We start from the raw sequence: 22,758 nt of genomic DNA, 5'->3' as shown, positions 1-22,758 counted from the left end.
CTCTAGCATAAATGCGACTGTAGTATTTACCTAGACAGGCTATGTTCCGAACAGATCAAACCCATCAAGTTAATGTGGCAGTAACGGAGGGTAGGTTAAAACTCAGACGGGCTGCCGCATATCTCAACGGTGAATTCCCGTCATTTTTCTTAGATTCTTCGTGATTATTCCATGGCCGTAAAGAGCCTGTCATTTTTTTTTTCACAAGCAGATTAAAAAAAATTACTTCTTGGAATTATTCTTACCAACTAGAAACATTAAATTTTATAAGGCAAAAATAACTTAATAATGAATTTGTGTAAATAATTTTAGAAATCAATCTTCTGGGATGTGGCCNGTAATGTGGTGTTAACTGACGTTTCGGAGGAAAGTATCGTCTCCATCTTCAGGGTAGAAGGAAAAATAAGAAAATCCGCAAGTGAAGAGACTGTGAGAACCAGTACAAGCAGTCTCACGGTCTCTTCGCTTGCGGATTTTCTTATTTTTCCTTCTACCCTGAAGATGGAGACGATACTTTCCTCCGAAACGTCAGTTAACACCACATTACACGGCGCCATATCCAAGAAGACTGCTTTCTTCATAGTCACCGCAGTGAAAACCTCAACTCTTACATGAATAAATGTAGATCGTCTCCAATTTCTCTCCCATACTAACAATGACTACTCAGTTGCTAACAATGAAAGTAAAGTTATCCCCGTAACAGGCAGTGAAGGTCCATAGGGTTGTGAAACCTTGAGGCTCCAACATTTTCTAGACAATCGGCTCACAGATGGCTGTGAGTTTGTTAGTCTTACACGCCGGACGCATTTTACCTCAAGGAAGATTCCTGGTACTCACTTCTGTTAGAGGCTGAGTCAACCCCAGGGCCATAGTGCGGCTGGATTTATACGTCATTATGATAGAATGTCGCCTAATTAATTTCTTACTTCAGTATGTTGAGTATGAGGGGTGAGCCATAAAACTGGCCCTAGCACTGCGACCTTCATGGATCTATTTTGCTTCTCCTTTGGATTAACACTTTATTAATCCTACACTTCGAATGAAATGTAGGACTTTGTTCACGGGGGCGTCATAAAAGTCACTTAGTTCCATGAAGAATTGACCCAGGTGGCGATGTCTTAAATAAGTTATAGCCTTACAGTCACAATAGATGTATGTGGCAGATTCATCTTCTTCTAAGCACCTCTCACAAGTTGGGTCCTCTGTCAGTCCCTACTTCAGTATATTTATTTTCGTAAATGTCATTACGATAACGATACATTATCTCCATTACGTATAGTCTCTTTAAAATTTGCTGATATAATTAACAAAATTATATTACGAGAGAAAGCAAGTGGAACTATGTCCAGATTATATTAATCTACTATTACAGAGCAAGAATTTACACAAATAAGAATTTGAATTGGGAATTATAAGTGCTACATGCAATTATAAGCGTCTGAAAAACAAAATTATCGCAACTGTTTGCTGCTTCTTCACTTCGGGATGATGTTTTCAGAGCTCAGCAGCGTAATTTAATCACCATATAATCGATTTAAAACATAAAGTTAACTATACTTTGTGGCCCAAAACCTTTAAGTTGTGTTCTACTTGAATTTAAATCGTATAGAGATTTGCGTGTCAGTTACACTAGATTTGCCTGAAATAAACAAATGCTGAAATGCGAATTGTTATTTATTATAATGTAATTCAATTCAGTAATATTAATTTGTTACTATTATAAGCACTATAATTTTTAATTCTTAATATTATATTATCCATATTGCGTCAAAAGTAAAATTATATTCTGATTCTCACTTACAAATTATTGAGAGTAATTTGTAAATACTAATTAAAATATTATATGTCATGTCGTATGTCATATAATACGGTTAATTTGTAAATATCTGTTATATTCTTGTAAGAGTACAATACAAACTTTATAGTTATTATCGTGATTAAAATTGATAAATTTGTCAGTTTCAATTTACAATGTTTGATTCAAGTAGGATCCATGAGATTAATCAATAATGGAAACATTAACAGGTATAAGGGCGAGTATGACAAAAATTAACCACTCTAATTTATCGAGAATGGGGAAAGCTGTGTGTTAATTTAATTATGTGGAACGTATAAATAAAAATTCTTAAATTCTTTCAGAAAATTTGTGTTACATGTAGACATCACAGCGTATTGCAGGTTTTTAATTTCTTTATTTCATTTCAGTATCGAGCCTATACAGCGTCGATGAGAGGATAATTAATGAATATGAAGCAGTTGGGGGGAATGATAATTGAGAAGGGAAACCGCCACTTTGTCCAACATATATCTCCCATGTATTCTAGACGGTATATTATGTATGCATGTATATATATGTAGAACGAACTTTGCCGTCCTCCTATTACAGAGGTCGGAAACGTGTGAAGAGTGACAACTGAAATGAACCCGCGAAGTCTGAATCCAGTTGCTATAGCGCAAGTTGGAGTCATGTAACTGAAATTTTTCACTTCACTCAGTTCAACAATGGTACATATATTTCCCGAATTTTCAGCAAAATCGAACCTGTAATATTACATGCCGAAAATGAATAATGCTCTAATACAGCTGCAACATATACCGTATTTACGCATGTATAGGCCGCAGCACAATTTTCAGACAGAAATTATAGAAAAAATAATTTTCTGGGAATATTATTTCTGGAGTAGAACACCCTGTATTACTAATTATGAATATTATTTTTTTTAAATGAAGTGTGATTTCGAATATTTCGAATATAAGCCGCACCCCAGTTTTCCTCTTGAATTTTTGGCAAAAAATGTGCGGCCTATACATGCGTAAATACGGTAACATTCACTTATCCCTTTTATATTTTGCTACCAATAGTGTTCAGGTTTGAAATATGTAGAATTTATAAAGAATGTAGTAATATAAGTAATTACTCCATGATACATCAAGTTTCTTGTTTCATAAAATCGGCTGTAGGCTCAATTTATGCGAGCTTCAAGTAAGCGTCTATTTTTAATTCCATAAAACACAGCGTTGTCAGAATTATCCGTCTAGGTCCAAGCATTCTGGATTATGACACCTTCCTGATTCCAGTTAAATCGTTTTATTTTGAGAACTGTTGGACTGAAACCAACACAGACCAGAATAATATTTCAGATAATGACGAACCTAGCAGGACATAGAACTCGGGACGGTTATATTTATCAACGTTGTAAGAAGCTAAATATTGACAAGTAAGGAAATCTTTAAATAATTCCCGCAAAAAAAAATATTGATTTTGTTCTTCCATTATTTGGAAATTACCCTAAAACATTCATCTTCTAAAAGAGTAGCAGAGGACAATTTAATTTTTTTGTAATTAATTATGGGCAGTTATTCTTTTAATAGCATATACTTGTTAATATTCTGAATTGAAATTATATAAATATGAAATTTATATAAACTAATATTTAAATATTCTAACCCTACAAACTGTTTACATGCATAGTGACGAAATGGACTCTTAGACAATACTTTAGTATATGAAAACTATTGTTTGTGTTTTAGAATGGTTATAAACATCTTCAGGTAAATTTAATAAAAATTTCACAAGTATTTCACTACGTGCTAATAGTTTGTCTGGCTAACCTTCCGCTGTCGAAGACCGTAGACTGTCGTCGTTTTGGTGAGTTGATGTTCTCCCAAGAGAAGAATAAGGAGTTAGGTAGAATTGGAAGATGTCGCAGGAAGCGGCGAACTGGTAGTGACCCGTGGATTCTCACTTGTTTTATATGGCGGTGCTTTAGTGGCAAGCACGTGGCGGCGCAGCGCAGGACGCAACCGCGTCCCGGCGTTCTGCTGTCAGATTAGGGGGAGGGGGGGTAGCTAAACACTCCTACTCACCAGGGCGTATCAACAAGTCCCTTTTCGCCATGGTAACATTGCTTTCTGACAGCTGAACACAAATACAATAATCGCTTACAATACCTCTATTGATCACTTGTTGACTGGTATTACAGTTAGGGCGAGGATAAATAAATATATATATAGCTATTGATCTATGTTATTAAAGTTTTTTGATCGCATTGAACATTTGAAAACCTTAGGACGATTTATATCACTGTGATATAATTGATTCTGTACTTTCGATCCAGCTGTCGCACTATTGCCATGGATAAAAGACATTTAGGCCTCACTGTACATTAATTAAAAACTGTGACAGTAACGCTTTTGCGATCTTTGTCTGTGACGCCAACATGGACCATGAAAACCCAAACAGAATCCCATATGTGCCAGAAGAAGCAAGAATTTTATTTCAGATATATGTTGTTTCTTTATAATTTTTTAGCCTGAAAGCCATATCTCTTCGTCAGAATCATTATTATTCTTTTTTCAGAATTAATTTTTTAATGTGTCCTGGTAAGACTTACCGTCCATGTATTCAACGTCCATCAATATTGCAACACTTCTTTATTCACTCCTTAATTTTAGTTTAACATTTTATATTTTGACACTACATGTTTCGGCCCCAAACGACCATCTTCAGGTGTCTTGTTCATCATCATCATCATCAGTAATCTCTCAGACGACAGGTCCACAGTCTCTTCCAAAACAGTTCCTCCACTTGATGCGATCTAGAGCTTTCTACTTCAAATGACAGTATCCTCTTCTGTCCCCAAGGTCATCCAGCATCTTCTTACGTCTTCTTCCTCGTCTTCTTGTCACTTCTATCCGCCCCTCTATCTTTCCTTCAATAACTTCTTTTAGAAGGCAGTTTCTGCGTAAAACATGACCAATCCAATTATCCTTCCGTTTTCTTATTTCGTGTAGGATATTCCTCTGCTCACTGACTCTAATTAACACTTCTTCATTTCTCACATAATCGGTCCAACTGATCTTCTCCATCCTTCTCCAACACCACATTTCGAAGCTTTCCAGATGTTTCTGATCTACTGCCCTAAGTGTCCATGTTTCAGCCCCATACAGAGCTATGCTCCAAATGTAGCATTTCACTAGTTTCCTTCTCAAATTTAAGTCCAATTTGCTGGTAAAAAGATTTATCTTCTTGTTAAATTCAGCTTATGCCATGGCAATCCTGGATTTAATTTCACTAGTGCAACTTCCATCATCTGTTAACAAGCTACACAAATATTAAAACATTGTGTCTTGATAGGTTACAAATATTTTATTAAATTATGTTAAAACTGTTACACTTTGATACTGGGTTTTCGGACTTTGTCCATCGTCCGGATTCTAAATAACTAATAAAAACACAGCGTTTCGGAAACTGGATCTGTTTCCGTCCTCAGGTGAGAGAAGACACCTACTCTGTTGGGTCCCTTAGAAAGAGGTAACCTCAATCACTGGACATATGTATAAGTGACATGTGAGGCCGCGCCATAGCTCAAGCGGTTAGTCACTGCTTCTCACTGCGGCGGCCAGAGTTCGAGCCCGGGTCTGGACATGTGGGATTTGTGGTGGACATAGTGGAACCGGAGCAGGTTTTCTCCGAGCACTTCGGTTTCCCCTGCCAGACTTCATTCCCCCCAATTGCTACACAATCACCATCGTCTATCATCTGTGGCTGGTACAATAGGCCAGAAGTGACCGCAGTACAAGGGACTTAGTCCCACCCCACTAATAAAAGAGTGACATGTAAGAACAAGTCAGGTACATTCCTACCCAATTCAGAAAGGAAGTGACATTGAACTGGGAAATTTATTACAAGGGAGAAATATTCCCTCAGTTAAGAAAACAGATTATTTGGAAAATAAATTAAAAATACTTTGAATTAGAATCCCAGCAGCTAAGCTCTTTGGATGATACAAAGATGGAAAGTCTTATAGATATATAAAAACATTCATTCTTCTTCGGAAACTACAGTTACTGAATAAATTTCCTTACTGTCGTATTTTCTGTTGAAAACTTTGAGCTGAAGGACATTTATAATTAAAATGATACAAGTACAATTTCCATACATACATAAGAGGAAACGTTCTTATTTACAGTAGCAAATAAACGACGACAAATATTCGCCACTTTAAATGCACTATAAGAAATCACAGAGGCATTGCTTGGAGGTACAAAACAGATGTGTTATTGTCTACTACAACGACAGTATTTTATTTTTGTTGCGTGGCGCATATAGCGTTTTCGTTTCGAATTGCTTAATCGTTAAAATGTCTCAACCTGCACGTATAACGAGAGATGAAGTAAAAGCTTGAAGGAACATTGTACAACGAAATAAAAGTAAGAAACTGAAATACAAATATGTTCACAAGCAAGAGAAGGAAGGGCGGTAGGTGGGCATATCCGAAATCCACGTGTTGTAGTGGATAAACCTCAATCAAAATATTTTATCTTCAGACTCTAGTTATAACCTGCTCATATTGTTTCTATACATAAATTTGCTGTATTAAATGGGCACACAGGGCACTGTTTCTAATTACTGTTGAATAAGAGGAGCAACGCATTTCTTACTTTTAAACCAAGCCGCCTCCGTAGTCTAGAGGTAACGTTCCCACCTCATGACTCGCAGTACGCGGGTTCAAATACCCGGCGAAGGTCGTCGAATTTTTAAGGGCGGAAAAATTCAGGGAACAAGTCCTCCGGGAGGGACTTTAAGCCGTGGGTCCCGTGTCGTAGCTTTACGGCACGTAAAAGAACCTCATATCTCCAAAGAAGGTCACTGAGCCAAATTTACGGACGTTTCCCGCCTAACAGCAGTCTCTAATACCTCTGGTAGATGGGGGAAGCATTATAGATACCTCTCAGCCAGTAGAGCCGGTCTCGCTGGCTGGGCGGGACTGATCGTAAGCACCAGTACCGGTAGGATATAGAGACTGGTAGGAATCATAGAAGGAAGCACAATGGACCAATGCAGGTCTAAGTGCATGGGGAAACTCACCCTCTCCAATAACTAACTAACTAACTACTTTTAAACCTTCTCAAGGCGCACAAAAGAATGTCATAAAATTAGAGCAGTTTGTTTGGAGGTTTTCACGAAGGGGCAGATTCTTATTCTGGCTGTAATCCGTCTCAGCACACCGTGTATTCTGGTAGATGGTTATACAAGTTTCGGTGGAACATATTCCCTCATCTTCAGGGTCGAAATGAAGACTGTATATTCCTCCGAAGCCGGTCACTGTAGCCGAACGTTCTAAGGCATGTACAGTCTTCGCGCGCTCGGAAACTGGGATCGTGGGTTCAAATCTCATACAAGGCATGGATGTTTGGTATGTGTATGTTATGTGTTTGAGTTATATTGTGTTTAGGTAGAGGCCTTGCGACGAGCTGATCACGCGTTCAAGGAGTCCTACCCTCTGTAAAATGATCATGAAACTGAAAAATCAGAAGCCAGGACCCAAGGGGACTGTATAGCCAGTGAAAAAAAAAGTTCCTCAGGAACCCTTGTATGCAAGTATCATGATGTACTGTGTCATGATTCAAAATATTACAGTACTCGTCATTTGGCCCACTTTTTTCATAAAATAAATTGTGCTGAAATAATTTAAATTGCCTATTTCTTATGTTACAAATTATTAATCAGCTTATGTACCCACATGCATATTGTATTAATTACTGTACGTGCTTTAATAACCTTCATAAAGAGTGTAAATATTAACAAGGGACATAAACTCTTAAATGACAGAAGCATATTACTGCACGGCAAAAATGGATAACGAATAAGAATTTTTACTTATCACTAAATTCAGGTTCTGCTAAGAGGAATATAAGCTTAACCTAGCTACATTACGCCTTCACTCTCGCCTGTTTAATTACTTAAAGAACTGCAGGACTTAGAAGAAAGTGTAGTTTACGCAATTTTTTTAATGGCAGTGGGTTGGGACTAAGTCCCTTGTACTGCGGCCACTTCTGGCCTATTGTACCAGCCCCAGATGATAGGTGAGGGTGATTGTGGAGCAATTGGTGGAATGAATATAGGCAGGGGAAACCGAAGTACTCGGAGAAAACCTGTCCCAGCGCCACTTTAACCACCACAAATCCCACTTGACAAACCTNGAATCGAACCCGGGCCGCCCGGTGGGAAGCCAGCGACTAACCTCTTGAGCTATGGCACGGCCCCGTAGTTGACATAAATATGAATTTATTTTATACAACTTCTATGTTGGAGACATTTTTCGATCCGATAAATATTTAGCGAATTACGTTAGCATTATTTTTGTGTTTTCTTTATTTTATATTTCATTTGGCACCATCGTCAGTAACTCAGATTACAGGATCCATAGCGTCGAAAGACTGAGCGGTAGTGATGAATGAGCTGGAAGAACTCGGAAGAACTCGGTTGAGATGCAACTGAAGGTACATTCCGGCAGCCACTGGGGAAAACACCGGAAGGCTTCAGTCATGACCGTCTATGTCCTAGCCGAAACTGGAACCACACACTTTAGATTGCAAGTCTGAAGTTTTGCCGCTAAAGCCAAATTTCTCGTTACAATGCGACGTCCCTTAACTCCTTTCCGCTTTGACTGCACCCTTCTTTAGAAGCTGCAAAGTCAGTTTAGTCGTTCTTTCGCTATACAATCGACGTACCACAGAGGCACGATACATATGGAGATAACTTTTTTATTTCCCATGATGCTCCTTGTGAGCTTCAACTGTTTTCTCTTCTGATTCTGTACTGTTAACAGTGAGGCAATGTAGAAAATCTGAAACAATTTTTAAACCTTCGATGATTTGAGCATAAATAAATAGTTATATTCGTTTTGTATTCAATATGCTTAACTAATTAAATACTTGGCCATAATGATGTATGGGGGAGTGGATGTATAGGTTAATATTTTCTTGACGTCGGCACTAGTTGGAGGTGAGTGGCCAGTTTCACACCCCTCACTCCACCCCGGCCACTTTATCCCCGGGTGAAGAGCCCCTGGTACTCATTGGAAAGGAGTCTGGGTGGGCTGCAGATATAAGGATTCGAAAACGTTAACTAGTTTTGCTCCACTTTCCCAGATTTGTTATTATTGGTGATGTTTTTACATCCTCTTTTTTTTTCCCCCTTGGCACTACAGCCCCAGTGGGCCTAGGCCTACCTTTATGAACTTCTCCGTTCACTTCGGTTTTTCTAGCTCTTGCACATACGGTAGGACTCCTTTGGGAGGTGATCAGCTTGTCGCAAGGCCTCTACCTGTACACAAACACAAACTAAACATCCATGCCCTGAGTAGGATTCGAACCCACGATCCCGGCTTCCGAACGAGCGAAGACAGTGCATGCCTTAGACTGCTCGGCTACCGTGACCGGCCTTTTAAACCCTCTATGATTAATTAATTTGATTATTTGATGTCACTGAAGTGCGAATTACTTAAGATGGAGAAGTAGAATGAGAATCTAACATGACGAGGAGCTTCAAACTTTGTACCCTTCACTAAATATTTTAAGGACATCAGAAATGCATAGAAAGAATAGTCATGGACATAGATTGGAGGATACTATTAAAATGTGTCTTAATGGGTTGCGACGAAGTACACTTGATTGCAATTGCTCAGGATTGGATCAAGCAGCGAATTTTGGTGAACACAGTATTTATAGTATGACAAAAGGTATTGTACGAGTATATCATGATCAATTTAACGACTGTCAGCTTTTCAGGAAGCAATATGCACCATGGAGTTAAGTAGTTCATTAACAATGTTCTCTCTGTTACAGGATGATCTAAATGGTGACTTGAAGGGATATGGAACGAGGCGATCGTGACTTATTGTGAGTAATATAGCACAGCATTTTGTCATACCTCTGAACTGACAGCTCACTCTGATTCTCACTGAGGTTGAATGTAACAGTACTCTTTGGTATGACGGTATTTTCCAAAAACTTTTACAATAGAGTCAATTGGCGTATTTGGTATTCCAAAATTGGAATTTGAATGCATGAAATCCGGAAGATTTGTTTTTTATGTACTGAGTTGTGTATCTGAATAGTTCTCTCTGTACATATATCCTGATTTACGTTGTAGTTACATCCCTGGAACAGGAAGGTACAAATTTAATTCGTGTTTTTCGAAGGCCCATAGAAAAGAATGAGAATTATATGAATATTTGAAATTTTCGGAGGGAAACTTGGTGAGTGTGGTGTGCTTTAATTGTATGAAAATCATATACATTATGAAATGCAGTAAATAAATTTAAATATAAATTGGTCTATATAAGCAAAAATATTTTACATTTAAAATAATATTTTATACATATAATATTGATACCAAAAATGCTTCCGAGTATCACTCAGTTATGTTGAATTATGGAGCTTAGAGCTTTGATTTGAGAAGGCAAAAACATTAAGGGTTTTAACAAGGATTTCCTCAGTTCTTGATCTACTGTTCGAATTTCTGAGGTAGAGGTAGTTTGACTGCCTTCTACCGCTTTGCCTTTATTGGCCTCTAAGTACCATCTAGCGAATCGCTTACGTATGAAAGCTCTCAAATGCAAGATTCTTAAATCTATTTATGCCTGAAAATGACAGCCGCTTCTCCACAGAACAACTCGCTAGACTTAACTAATTCTGTCACATATCTTCCAGCTTTCCTTTTGCATTTACCATTGTGCGTCTCTTTTCACTTCAAGCGATTTTCGAAGATGTTACATAAACTGCCGTGTTCACACAGTATGGAGTAAAATTGAGATAAGGAATGTCTAAAGGATGCAACCGAAAACAATCTTAGCCAATTTCTATGTATTATACTATACCAAGATTTCCATAAAAACCACAGAAATCTTAGCCAGGTTAGCCGATCTCATGGTCTGTGGAATTTACATTAGAGATTATTATCATTTCACTTTACTCTTTTTGCCATAATGCGTCGTTGAATGGTTCTGGAAAGAACAAAGTCCAACGACGACCCTCGAGAACAGTCATGCGGAAACATCAATCTGTGTAGGTCCACAGTAAGTCACAGACACAGAGTGAGCCAACGACTGACCACAGGAAGATTGCTTTCAGACAGCGTCCATTCCGGGACAACGGATTTGGTCACAGCCTTGTGAGGACTGACAGTAAAATAACCGGACTGATATGTTTGTGCAATAATTGGCAGCGCTAAGTGATATGGCGAGTGTTGGATTATGTGACTGCAAGATTAAGAGTTTCATTTGAAACAGTCATTGAGATTCAGTTCGCTTTGTGATTGAAATGAATATCTTAGTGGTTAAATTTATTCGTTACTCGTCAGAACCTGGAGAATAATTAAAAATTTCAAAAATTTCAAAGATATTTTCTTTAGAAATTCGGCCTTTTATGAAAAAATATTAACTGATTGTCAGAGTTGAATCTTCCATTATGGCTCTGAAACAGTCCTCCCTTAATGTCAGAGACCAAGTTTAACACCCATACAGAACCACAGACAAAATTATAGTTTTGTATATTCTAAATAAAAAATTAATAAAGTACTTATAAGATCAGTGCTATCTTATGCCTCTGAGACCTGGCCACTGTCAAAATCGGATGAAAGACCGTTAAGTATATTTGAAAGGAGGATCCTGAGATATATCTTTGGACCAGTGGAAGAAAATGGAATATGGAGGAAGAGGTATAACCATGAGCTATACAAACTATTTAATGAACCAGACATTATTGGATTTATAAAGGTGAAAAGTCTGAGGAAGGCCAGGGCTCACAAAGGGCTGTCGTGCCAGTGATGATGGTGATGATGATGGTGATGATGGTGATATTCTAATTTTTATGTTTTGGGACAGCAGACGAGAAGACAAAAAGTTCTGGACTGAATGGTAACAAGCATTACCCGAGTTCAGTAACTTCTGACCACTATGGCTTTAAATGTCTAAAACCTTATAGCTACACTTACCTGCTGTTTCCGATAATTCTATGTCGCGCAGTTCTCATGTCAGCTGCGTGCCGGATGCATGTGGATGGTGTATATCAGCAGGAAAGGGCGGAAAATATTTCTTCAGGGCATGGGCAGTTTACTGAACAAGGAACAGACCACCTATTTCGGACAGGACGGTGAAATCTGGGAAACTGCGGTACGATAAGGATGAAAAGAACAAGAAACACTTAACGGATATCTTACAGGGAAATTTTACGAAATGACAACGCAGAATCTGCATGTAAGATTTGAGGTTTTCACGGCGGTGACTATGAAAAATATCTTCTGGAATGTGGTGCCGTGTAGATATTGTGTAATCCCGACGTTTCGGAGGAACGTATCGCCTCCATTTTCATGGTATAAAAAGCTGCGAGCGAGGAACCAAAGCCACCTGCTCACCCTGGTTACTCGCTTGCGGATTTTTATACCCCGAAGATGGAGGCAATACGTTCCTCCGAAACGTCGGTTTACAGAATATCTACACTTCGCCACATTCCAGAAGACGGCATTCTTCAAGGCAGAATTTATTTATTTATTGTTTATTTATTGACGCTGTCAGTAGCTCAGAATATATGATGTGGAGCACCGGGGTTAATAATGAGTGATTGATTGGAAAGGTGTGGGATGGAGAGCACTATCCCGGAAACCGCCTGGCGGAACTGAGAAAACCACGAAGAGCCTCAGTTAAGGCAGTCAGTGTTCTCAACTGAGAGCCTCACGAACACAATTCATGAGCTTCACGGCCTGAACTAGCTTTGTCTGTGATCATGAAGGAGATATGAGGAAGACGTTAAGACGAATGAAGGGAAGTTGAATTGAGACATTCGAGATGAATTGAAATGGCTCAGGATCTTGTCCAGTGTCCTCATTGGTATTAAGGGTGCTGAGCCTGCGGGTTTGTAAACTTCAATTCCTTTAAAAAGGGAAACAGTCTTTGGAAAGCAGTGTACGCCAAAGAGTTTAGCTCTATGGAATCTGATCAAGCCAGCTGGGCGTCGGAAATAGAAAGGAAGACATAGGACGGAACTCTCGATAGAAAATTAATTGTTGAAATGGATTAGTGTATCCTAGTCCAATTCCGCATACCCGGGTTCATAGGCAATTCAGTTTGAAAACCGCCAGGATGGAGGGACTGGGAAAACACTTGTTAGTGTTATCAATTCTGAACGGAACCCGCACCGGTGTCTTTTATTTTCGATATTGAATGATAGTGTGATATTTGAGGTTTAGTTGTAGATATTGTGTAAACCGACGTTTAGGAGGAACATATCGCCTCTATCTTCAGGCTATAAATATCCGCTAGCCATCTGCTCACACTGGTACCACGATAGCGGATTTTTATACTTTGAAGATGGAGGTGATATATTACTCCGAAACGTCGGTTTACACAATATCTACACGGGACCATATCCTAGAAGACAACATTCTTGAATAATAGTATTTAGACCATATTATTGGCTGTCTTTTCGTATTCAGATAAGCTGAGAACTAGGATAAATCTTCTGCTAGGTAAAAGTAAGACAAGTAAAGCTATCCCTGTAACAGGCCGTGAAGGCCCATAGGGTTGTGAGACGCTAAGGTCCCACATTACCTTGACAATCGGCTCACAGATGGCGGTAAGGTTGTCAGCCTTACGCGCCGGCCGCGCTTCACTCCCCAGGAAAATTACTTAAATCTTCTGCTAGGAACATGTAAATTCTCGCGAAAAACTTAATCTACAAAAACCCCGAATACGCAAAGGGTTCTCTTTTTTTGTAATGGGAAGAACTGGTACGCACATGGACACGTCGTAATTAGTGGATGTAAATTTTTCATAATCGCAGCGTCCACTGCATATTACATTGAAATTAAGGGATTGAATATTTTGTACCCTGTGTCAGCACTGCCATTTGCCAAACATATTCCTCACACTGATGTATCCCGTTCGCCAGTTCAGTCAGATTTTATTAAATATAAATTGGTAACTTGGTTGTGATTATTAAAGCAAGTACCGTAGTCATGACCAAATGCTGTACAAATAGCTTGCAAACGATCGCTATATTTCATTTGATTATATTCATGCCTTTTTTTATGTACATAATATTAGCAATCGCCGGTCACGGTAGCCGAGCGGTCTAAGGCGTGTACTGTCTTCGCTCGCTTGGAAACCGGGATCGTGGGTTCGAATCCCACTCAAGGCATGGATGTTTGTGTGCGTTTTTCTGTATTTGTGTACAGTTAGAGGCCTTGCAACGAGCTGATCACTCGCCCAAGGAGTCCTACCGAATGTGTAAGATCTAGAAAAACCGAAGTGAACGGAGTTCATGGAGGTAGGCCTAGGCCCACTGGGGCTGTAGTGTCAAGGAAAAAAAAAATATTAGCAATCACAATTACGTCTGATTCTATAAGTTAATTTTCTGTAGTATTCTTCGTGACGTGGAGAGGGCTTATCCATAGATAAGTCCTCGTTACCCCTCTCTCAGGTATTCATATGTAAGTTAGTTCTTTATTTCTATCTTGTTCCATTTCCTGAACTACTCTGAACTGAAATTAGCCTCGCATGTAAAGGTGGAGGCATGACTGTTATTTTCACATTGTGTACAACTTTATCATCTGTCGATTCTAGACAGGATCTAACAGTTCGTCTTTAAGAAAAGAGTGAAAGTACGGGAAATCCTTTCGGCCAAGCGATTCCTCTTTCCCCTTGCGGTCAAATACCAGGTACAATTGCACATGTTAAACATACCCAGGAGGAGATTGGATTATCAGTACCAGAAACTTATTACGTCCTTTATTCACTTAAGAATGTCGCCTGCCTCTGGTTTCAGTTGAAAAGACGGGAGTGGTGAGTAAAGAATACTCAGAACTTATCTAAATCCAAAGGTCTAGAAAATCGAAATTAACGGCCGTTGGGATTCGTTGCGCTGACCAGGCGACAGCTTCTATCCACTAAAGTTGTCATTAACTTCGCCGACAAGCGGCGGTCGCTCGGTCGTTATAGATCGCTTGCGGACTAAAACCACAGAGTTTCTTTCTTTTCCTATCTAAATCCTCTGCAAGGAATAAGCTTAGAATCCGCTGTAAACATCGTTATGTGAATTGAAACTTCCCCACAACCTTCCTTGCACCCACTCAAGGGAACACTGACTGCTCGCTTTATTTTCGGGCATTAAAATCTTACTATTATTTGTCTATGAAACACGTGTAGAACAATATCCTAAAGTCAGAGCACTAGTAAATGAATCCAACTTCATTTCCCTAGCATTAATAACTCTATTATGGCGCCCGTGCAACAGATGTACGCACAAGGAAAGCAGTCACAGGTGGAGTGCAAAGATGTTTCAAAATGCACAACTTATTATTATGCATAATAAAAAATTTCCGAAGTGAACGAAGAAGTTCATGGAGGTAGGCCTAGGCCCACTGGGGCTGTAGTGCCAAGGAAAAAAAATATATATAAAATTTAATTGGTTGAGGTACTATGCTAAAAGCCGGAAGTTCGGGGGTTTGATTCCAGATGTTATTAGATTTTTCAACTGGCCTAATCCTTCCATCCGCGCTGTGTTCCTTTGGTCTACTAAGCCTCTAATAGAAATGAGTACCAGGAATATTCCTGGGGGGTAAAGGGCGGCCGGCGCATAAGGCTGACAACCTCACTAACATCTGTTAGTCCATTGTCTAGAGAAAATATGGGAGCCTCGACGTCTCACAATCCTATGGGTCTCTACGGCTTGTTACAAGAATAGCTTCATCTTCCTTTACGGTGACAGTGTAAATTCTGTATCTAATATTACTTTTATTGGAATAACTACTTAATGACTGTTTTATCTGGGTGTGGAACTTGGTTTCTCGCCCAAAGGGATGAACATAGAGGAGCAAAGGGGGAAGAGAGGAAAACTAGTATTTGTAAATTCTATTTAAACATTTATATTACTTAAGTAAATACAAGGGAAGGCCGCGCCATAGCTCAAGCGGTTAGTCGCTGGCTTCCCATCGCGGCGGCCCGAGTTCGATCCCGGGTCTGGTCAAGTGGGATTTGTGGTGGGCAAAGTGGCGCTGGGGCAGGTTCTCTCCGAGTACTTAGGTTTCTCCTGCCAATCTTCATTCCACCAATTGTTCCACAATCACCCTCAACTATCATCTGGGGCTGGTACAATAGGCCAGAAGTGGCCGCAGTACAAGGGACTTAGTCCCACCCCACTAGCAATAAAACAGTACAAGGGAAATGATTTTTTGTCTATGCAATGTAGATTTTTGTGTTGTGATTAAGTCTGCGAAATGGACTTTTATCCACAACGGATTGTTATCAGCGCCAATTATGTATGCAGAATCTCAAGGAACGTATTTCAAGAATATACGTGTCCCAGTGAACAAAAAGTTTCACACGTTTGTTTTTCCAATATCAAACCTTATTTCTTGTTTACTTTTATAGACCCTTGTTTTGATATTTGTCATCTTGAAAGCTCTTTGTATAACGAGTTTGTGTGCATTTAATTTATGGTATAAAGCACTTGTAAATGAGATTTCCGCAAACTTCCATCGTAACACATGACGTGTTGAGTTGTACAATATATCGCAACAAGTTACACTCCGTTCCCCTTAAGCAAGCAAGTAATAAACAAGAACATGGAAATTGTCAGTGATAATTTCCAGTAGGATCGTGTTAATAACACGATCAACAGGATAGTGTTAATGATCATCAACAAGATTTCAGATTCACTTAGAAATTTACAGACTAAGAACGGAACTACCCTTATTTGACTTTGACTAGTTCGACACAAAATAAAGTAGGCATTTCGCAGTANCCAGCCGATGGAATTCCGGCTTCTCAAAAGGGATTATGCTCCGTGGTATTATTATAGTTACTCCCCCGGTTTACGCTAATATTTGATTGAAATCAACAAGACAGCAAAAGCGCCGTCTTCTGGGTCGTCACGCAGAATAGTTTGGAAAAGGAGGACCAGTCTTTCAGAGGAATCTGCAGATCAACCTCTTCCATATTGAAGATACAGACATCATTTTCGTCCCAAAAAACCGTAATCTTGATACTCACCTCTTTGAGAAAGTCAAATCTCACTCAGTGGAACATGTATNGGGGGAGGGGGCGTCCAGCTAGCGCGACACGTCACAATATAATAGTGAGCTTCATAATAGGAAGGCTACACTTCACCTGAAACAGTCGTGTAGAATGAAGTAGATAGGATATGTAACACGCTTTGGGCGTTTGTAAAATATTTACAAAATTTTACCCGCAATATTTAAAAAGAAGAGGCCGCTTAAGAGACATAGGCGTAGATTGGAGGATAATATTAAAGTATGTCTTAATGAAATAGGGTGCAGAGTGGATGAGCTGGCTCAGAATAGGTGTCAGATTTGCGCTCTTTTTCCACAAACGCAAAGGATGTCTTAACCAGCCGATGGAATTCCAGCTTCTCAAAAGGGATAATGCTCCGTGGTATTATTATAGTTACTCCCCCGGTTTACGCTAAGATTTAATTGAAATCAACAAGACGTCAAAAGCGCCGTCTTCTGGGTCGTCACGCTGAATAGTTTGGAAAAGGAGGACCAGTGTTTCAGAGGAATCTGCATAGCAGCCTCTTCCATACTGAAGATACAGACATCATTTTCGTCCCAGGAAACCGTAATCTTGATAGTCACGTCTTTGAGAAAGTGAAATCTCACTCAGTGGAACGTGTATTCACCCTGATTCTTGTAACGAGTTTCCATCTCTGTCTTTCTCTGTGAGTCTACAGCCCTTTGGACCTTGGGCGCTTTTTCAGTTTCTTAATTCTATACACATTCGATAGGACTCCTTAGACTGGGGATCAGCCCGTCAAAAGGCTTGCATCTACACACAGGATAACGCAAATATAGAATAACCGCACACAGACATTCATGCCTAAAGTGGGATTCGAACCCACGGTCCCAGTGTTCGAGCGGGCAAAGACGGTTCATGACTTAAACCACGCGGTCGCTCTAATCGTCGATAGTTTCCATGATTACTGCAATTTAATAGAACAAGGTAATAATATATTTTAATTTCTTTCAATTAATGTGGCATATATTTCGGTGAGAGCCTGATAATCAGAGAGAGAGAAAAAATATATGTTAATTTTCTGCATTTACCCGGAGGATGAATATTACGAAAAATGTTATAATGGATTGCTTTCGTAAACATATGTTACCATTAAATGTAACGGTAGGCTTAACAGAATCCATAAATAACATCATTACATAATTGACAATACAGCTGGTCGCTGGGGAAACAAATACAACGTACATGACTGGTATAGAAATGATTTTAATGGTACTAAAAGAAAGGGCAAATGGCAGGAACCGTAAACGAAAGAAAGTTATTTTCAAAGATATTATATATCAGCTAACCAGCATGGTCTAGTGGTGCAATTTAACATAAAGCATGTATCATGATAGGGGGCACGCGGTAGCGTAGTTGGTTGAAGCACTATGCTACAAGCCGGAAGGTCGCGAGTTCTAATCCCGATGAGGTGAATTTTTCAATTGACCTAATCCTTCCAGCCGCCTTATGGACCTGGGGTCGACTCAGCCTCTAATAGAAATGAGTATCAGGGATATTCCTGGGGGTAAAGGGTGGCCGGCGCGTAAAGCTGACAACCTCACCGCCATCTGTGAGCCGATTGTCTAGAAAATGTGGGAGCCTCGACGTCTCACAGCCCTATGGGCCTCCACTGCTTATTAGAGAATACTTCTACTTTTTTTACTTTTATGTATCATGATATCTTAAAGGCCAATGAGGTGTACGATTCAAAGATAATTAATTAGGGAAATATTAGGGTTTCTACGTTTCCTTTCTTGTTCTAGAATTCCGTATCTCGTGACTTCTTCGGAAGACGGGCATAAATTACAGCTGAAATGTAATGTAACTGCTATGCCTTTGTTCCTTTCGATGTGAAGGTTTGCACGTCGGTGTATGCATGAATCACGGTTCACCGCTTCTTCACAGTACTGATGCTAATAGAGTCAGACGAGTGACATACACGAAATTAACAGCAAGTAACCCTTAACTAGAAAGAAGACAAAGTACATAATAAGTTAGAGCAGTGGGCTCCAACTCTAGGCGTCCGATAGTAAAGACCAAAACTCGATTAATATGCAAATACAAAAGCGGACATCGGCGTAGATCTGCAGCTGAAACAAGGGGTGCCTAGTACAGAGGCCGCTCCCAAATGTGCAACAGAAATAAACAATAATATAGAAATAAGGAAATTAGAATGATCAAGTCAAAGAGGATGAGGTGGGTGGTGCATGTAGCACGAATGGGGGAGACGAGGAATGCATATAGGATATTGGTGGGAAAGCCAGAAGGAAAGAGACCACTGGGAAGTCCAAGGAATAAGTGGGTGGACAATATTAAAACGGATCGTAGAGAGATAGGAGGGGATGGTATTCATTGGATTGATCTGGCTCAGGATAGGGACCAGTGGAGGGCTCTTGTGAACACGGTTATGAACCTTTGGGTTTCATAAAATGCTGGGAAGTTCTTGAGTAGTTGCAGAATTTGCGGCTCCTCCAGAAGGTCTCAGCTCCATGAGTAGGTAAATAAGTGAGTAAGAGAAAAAGGACAAGGTTAGAAAAGGAGAAATAAAGATAGACAGAAGGAGAAACGGAGAACTGAAAGAAGAATGAAAGAAGCAAATAGAGGGAGAAACGAAATAACATGATTCTTCCTGACAAGCTCATAGTTTCTATACTGGTTAAAAATACCCAATATTTTATGAAAACTAGAATTCACAAGAACCTTTAACTATACCATATTCTGAGCCAGTTGAATCCAGTAAGAAATCTCACAGACAGTTTCTTTAATATCCATTTAAATATGATCTTCCTAACTGCTCCTACCCTGTGTAGGTCTAGCAAGTGGTCTCTATGTTTTCCGAAAGGTGGGAGAGGAACAGCTGATCCAAAATGATTTGTTTGTTCCTAGCTTGTCTAACAACCACGCTACTAACTCAGACTGTGAGATTTGGGGTGTCGAATGATTGCATAATAATGAATTGGAAAGGATATGAAAGGAAGCGGCCATGCTACATCTCAGATACTATCGTGGTGTTTCCTGGATGGACTGGGGAAGACTACGAAATATAACTTAAGTCAAAATAGACCGAGATTTGACCCGGGCTCTTCCTGCATGCACCAGCCTACATGCCAACATGGTCATGGAGAGTTCTGTCTTTTGGATTATAACGCCTTGTAGTCCGACATTCCGGAGTAAAATATCGCTTCCATCTTCAGGGTCGAAGAACAAGCCAAGCAAGAAACCAGCATGAAGCAGGTAGCAAACAGAGTTGTGTTTCGTGCTGGTTTCCAGCTTGGCTTATTCTTATTCCTTGAAGATGGCAGCGATATGTTTCTGAGAAACGTCTGTTGACTGTCAACAGTCTACGCGGCGTTATATCTCAGAAAACTGAGCACTTCTTGCCTCTGCTGTCTGTGTAGACTCCGCCTGCATGTGTACCGTAGCGTGAACTTAAACGTGACCTGTAATACACCAAGAGGATATGCTACCGCACCGGAAGCAACGGCCTATCCCGTTGCAATGTCCCAAGGTGTTACTACAGGAAGGCGGAAGTAGAGTTTGTTGCCTGAGTAGACAGGTGTACTATGCGAGATTTGAGGTCTGCATAGATATGATGTGGTGTGACACCGTGCAGTCTGATGTAGCGTTATTGAAGTTTCAGAGGAAAGTGCTACCTCTATTTTCAAGGTAGAACCTGATTTCGCACTGGAATCAATACTATCTTGGTGCCATGTGCTTATTGTTTCGACAGTTTAAAGTTGCCGTCTTTAAATTCAGTGAAAAGAATATACAGAACATATACGAGTATATTTTCAAGATCTAAATAATAATTAAATAATTCAAGACGAAAATATAATTTAAGCACTAATGGCATTATTAATATTAATAGCACATTACGATTTCAAAATTTCCATAAGCTTAAATTTACTGTAACGTTACTAGTTTTTTTAATATAAGCCTTCATTTTCTTAGAATGGATCGTGTTCTTTATTTTTTTTTTATTTATTAAGCAATCAGAATGTACAATTCTATAAGCCAGTTTGCTGGCGTAAAAGCTGTGATGTTCTTTAATGATGCGATGAGTTCCTTCTCCAGTGGGAGGTTCCTCTTAGTTTTCTTTTAGATCAGCTGGCCAGTGTCTTCGGAGTCTTCGATTGTGCTGCGGTTCAACGAGCGGCTGTAGTATGTCGTTTTGGTGATTTGCTAGTTTGTTGTGGTGTGGTACTTTCTTCTCTAATGACGTGTTTGATATATGGTATATTTAGATCTGTATGTAACGTTTCTTTAAATTTGACCCAAATATTTTACTTGGAACAAGTTCACGTAATTCGGTTAACGTAAATATGTACATGCATACCCACAGCAGTCGTTCAGTCAGCAATGTGACGGACTACGGTCTGCGCGACCAGAGTTCCCTTCCCTTCAAGAGCAGGGGCTCTGTTTTGTCTGCCGCTTCCACGGATAGTATCCGTGGATACCGCCAGCACTTTTCCTGAAGACAGAGAGCCAGGAGCAAAAATTCGGCCACTCACATCAATTGAACTCGATGGTTATATATTCTTTGAGCTTTATCTCTGCCAACGGCCGCCCCATTGTTCAAGCGGTTAGTCGCTGGCTTGCCACCGCGGCGTCCCGGGTTCCATCATGGGGTCTGGTCAAGTGGGATTTGTGGTGGACAAAGTGACGCGGGGGCGAGTTTTCTCCGAGTACTTCGGTTTCCCCTGCCAATCTTCATTCTACCTAAATTCTCCATCATCATAATAACCCGGGTTAGGCTACAATAAGCCAATCAGTGTCCGCCGTGCCGAGTGGACCCAGTAGGACTCCACCCCCCATTGAGCGAATTAAAAAAATTAATTTATCTCCGCCTTGTCTTCATGGCGTGGTGCTTAAAGGAAAGTGTCAGATGTTTATTTCATATTGACTATGGTATGATAACTAGCTACATCCAAGGAACAGAGTCCTCGAAATTCCAATAATCTTTTAGCTACTCAAGGATATTTCCGTCAGTAGTGGAAACCCGGAGAGCCAATAAAACGTTCACCATAGCTTAACAGAGGAGCCTATCCTAAGCCAGTTGAAACCAGTCCACATCCCCACAATATATATTTAAAATATATTTTAACGACATCCTTACATTTAGATCACATCTAATAAACTGTCACTTTCCTTCTTATTTTCGAAGAAAAATTTAAATTATTATCATGTGTATTACATAACTTGTCCATCTCATCCTCTCAGATTTTGTTATACTCATTCTGTGATATTATATTTGGTGAAGAGTATAAACTGTAAAGTTCCTATTTATGTAATTTTCCCAATTCTCTAGTTATGGTCTCTTGCCTCTAAATATTTTTTCAGAAGCATATTTTCAAAATATGTCCATGTGCATGCGAGTATGCTCGTGAGTTCGTACGCCCCAGTACGCAAGCTAAGATTTCATTTATTATATTTCTTTATTTTATTAACCGTGGCGGCCCGGGTTCGATCCCGGGTCTGGTCAAGTGGGATTTGTGGTGGACAAAGTGGCGCTGGGGCAAGTTTTCTCCGAGTACTTCGGTTTCCCCTGCCAATCTTCATTCCACCAATTGCTCCACAATCACCCTCACCTGTCATCTGGGGCTGGTACAATAGGCCAGAAGTGGCCGCAGTACAAGGGACTTAGTCCCACCCCACTAGCAATTAAAAAATTAATTATTTATATTATTGTCGTCATCGAACCTCCACGCTATAGATATATAAACCTCCAAACTCATGTTTTAAATTTCAAAACGATAACAAATATTACTCAGTAGGAGAGTATGTAATGGTGTAAAATATACAAACTCGAAACTACAGCACCTGTGGCGGCATTTGTCCATGAAATATAAGCGTGTAAATAACTAAGGAAAATACTAAATAATAATAATAATAATAATAA

At 39.7% G+C, this 22,758-nt stretch overlaps 1 protein-coding gene and 1 long non-coding RNA gene across 2 annotated transcripts in view; one reads left to right on the top strand and one right to left on the bottom strand.

Annotated features, from left to right (window-relative positions):
* LOC111873769 overlaps window positions 1-3,711 on the bottom strand; it is a 143,466-nt gene extending 139,755 nt beyond the window's left edge. The window contains exon 1 of the mRNA XM_023868717.2: window positions 3,613-3,711. The gene's annotated coding sequence lies outside the window, so the exon portion shown is untranslated. The remainder of the gene's footprint in view (window positions 1-3,612) is intronic.
* Window positions 1-22,758, top strand: part of LOC117283036 — a 289,651-nt gene that overhangs the window by 204,741 nt on the left and 62,152 nt on the right. The window contains exon 2 of the long non-coding RNA XR_004514033.1: window positions 9,634-9,687. This is a non-coding gene — a long non-coding RNA (uncharacterized LOC117283036). The remainder of the gene's footprint in view (window positions 1-9,633; window positions 9,688-22,758) is intronic.

Source organism: Cryptotermes secundus, unplaced genomic scaffold, assembly GCF_002891405.2.
Source record: "Cryptotermes secundus unplaced genomic scaffold, Csec_1.0 scaffold142, whole genome shotgun sequence".
Lineage (NCBI taxonomy): Eukaryota > Metazoa > Arthropoda > Insecta > Blattodea > Kalotermitidae > Cryptotermes > Cryptotermes secundus.
Note: the sequence above shows the minus strand (reverse complement) of the source record. Positions and strands in the feature narration are given on the sequence as shown.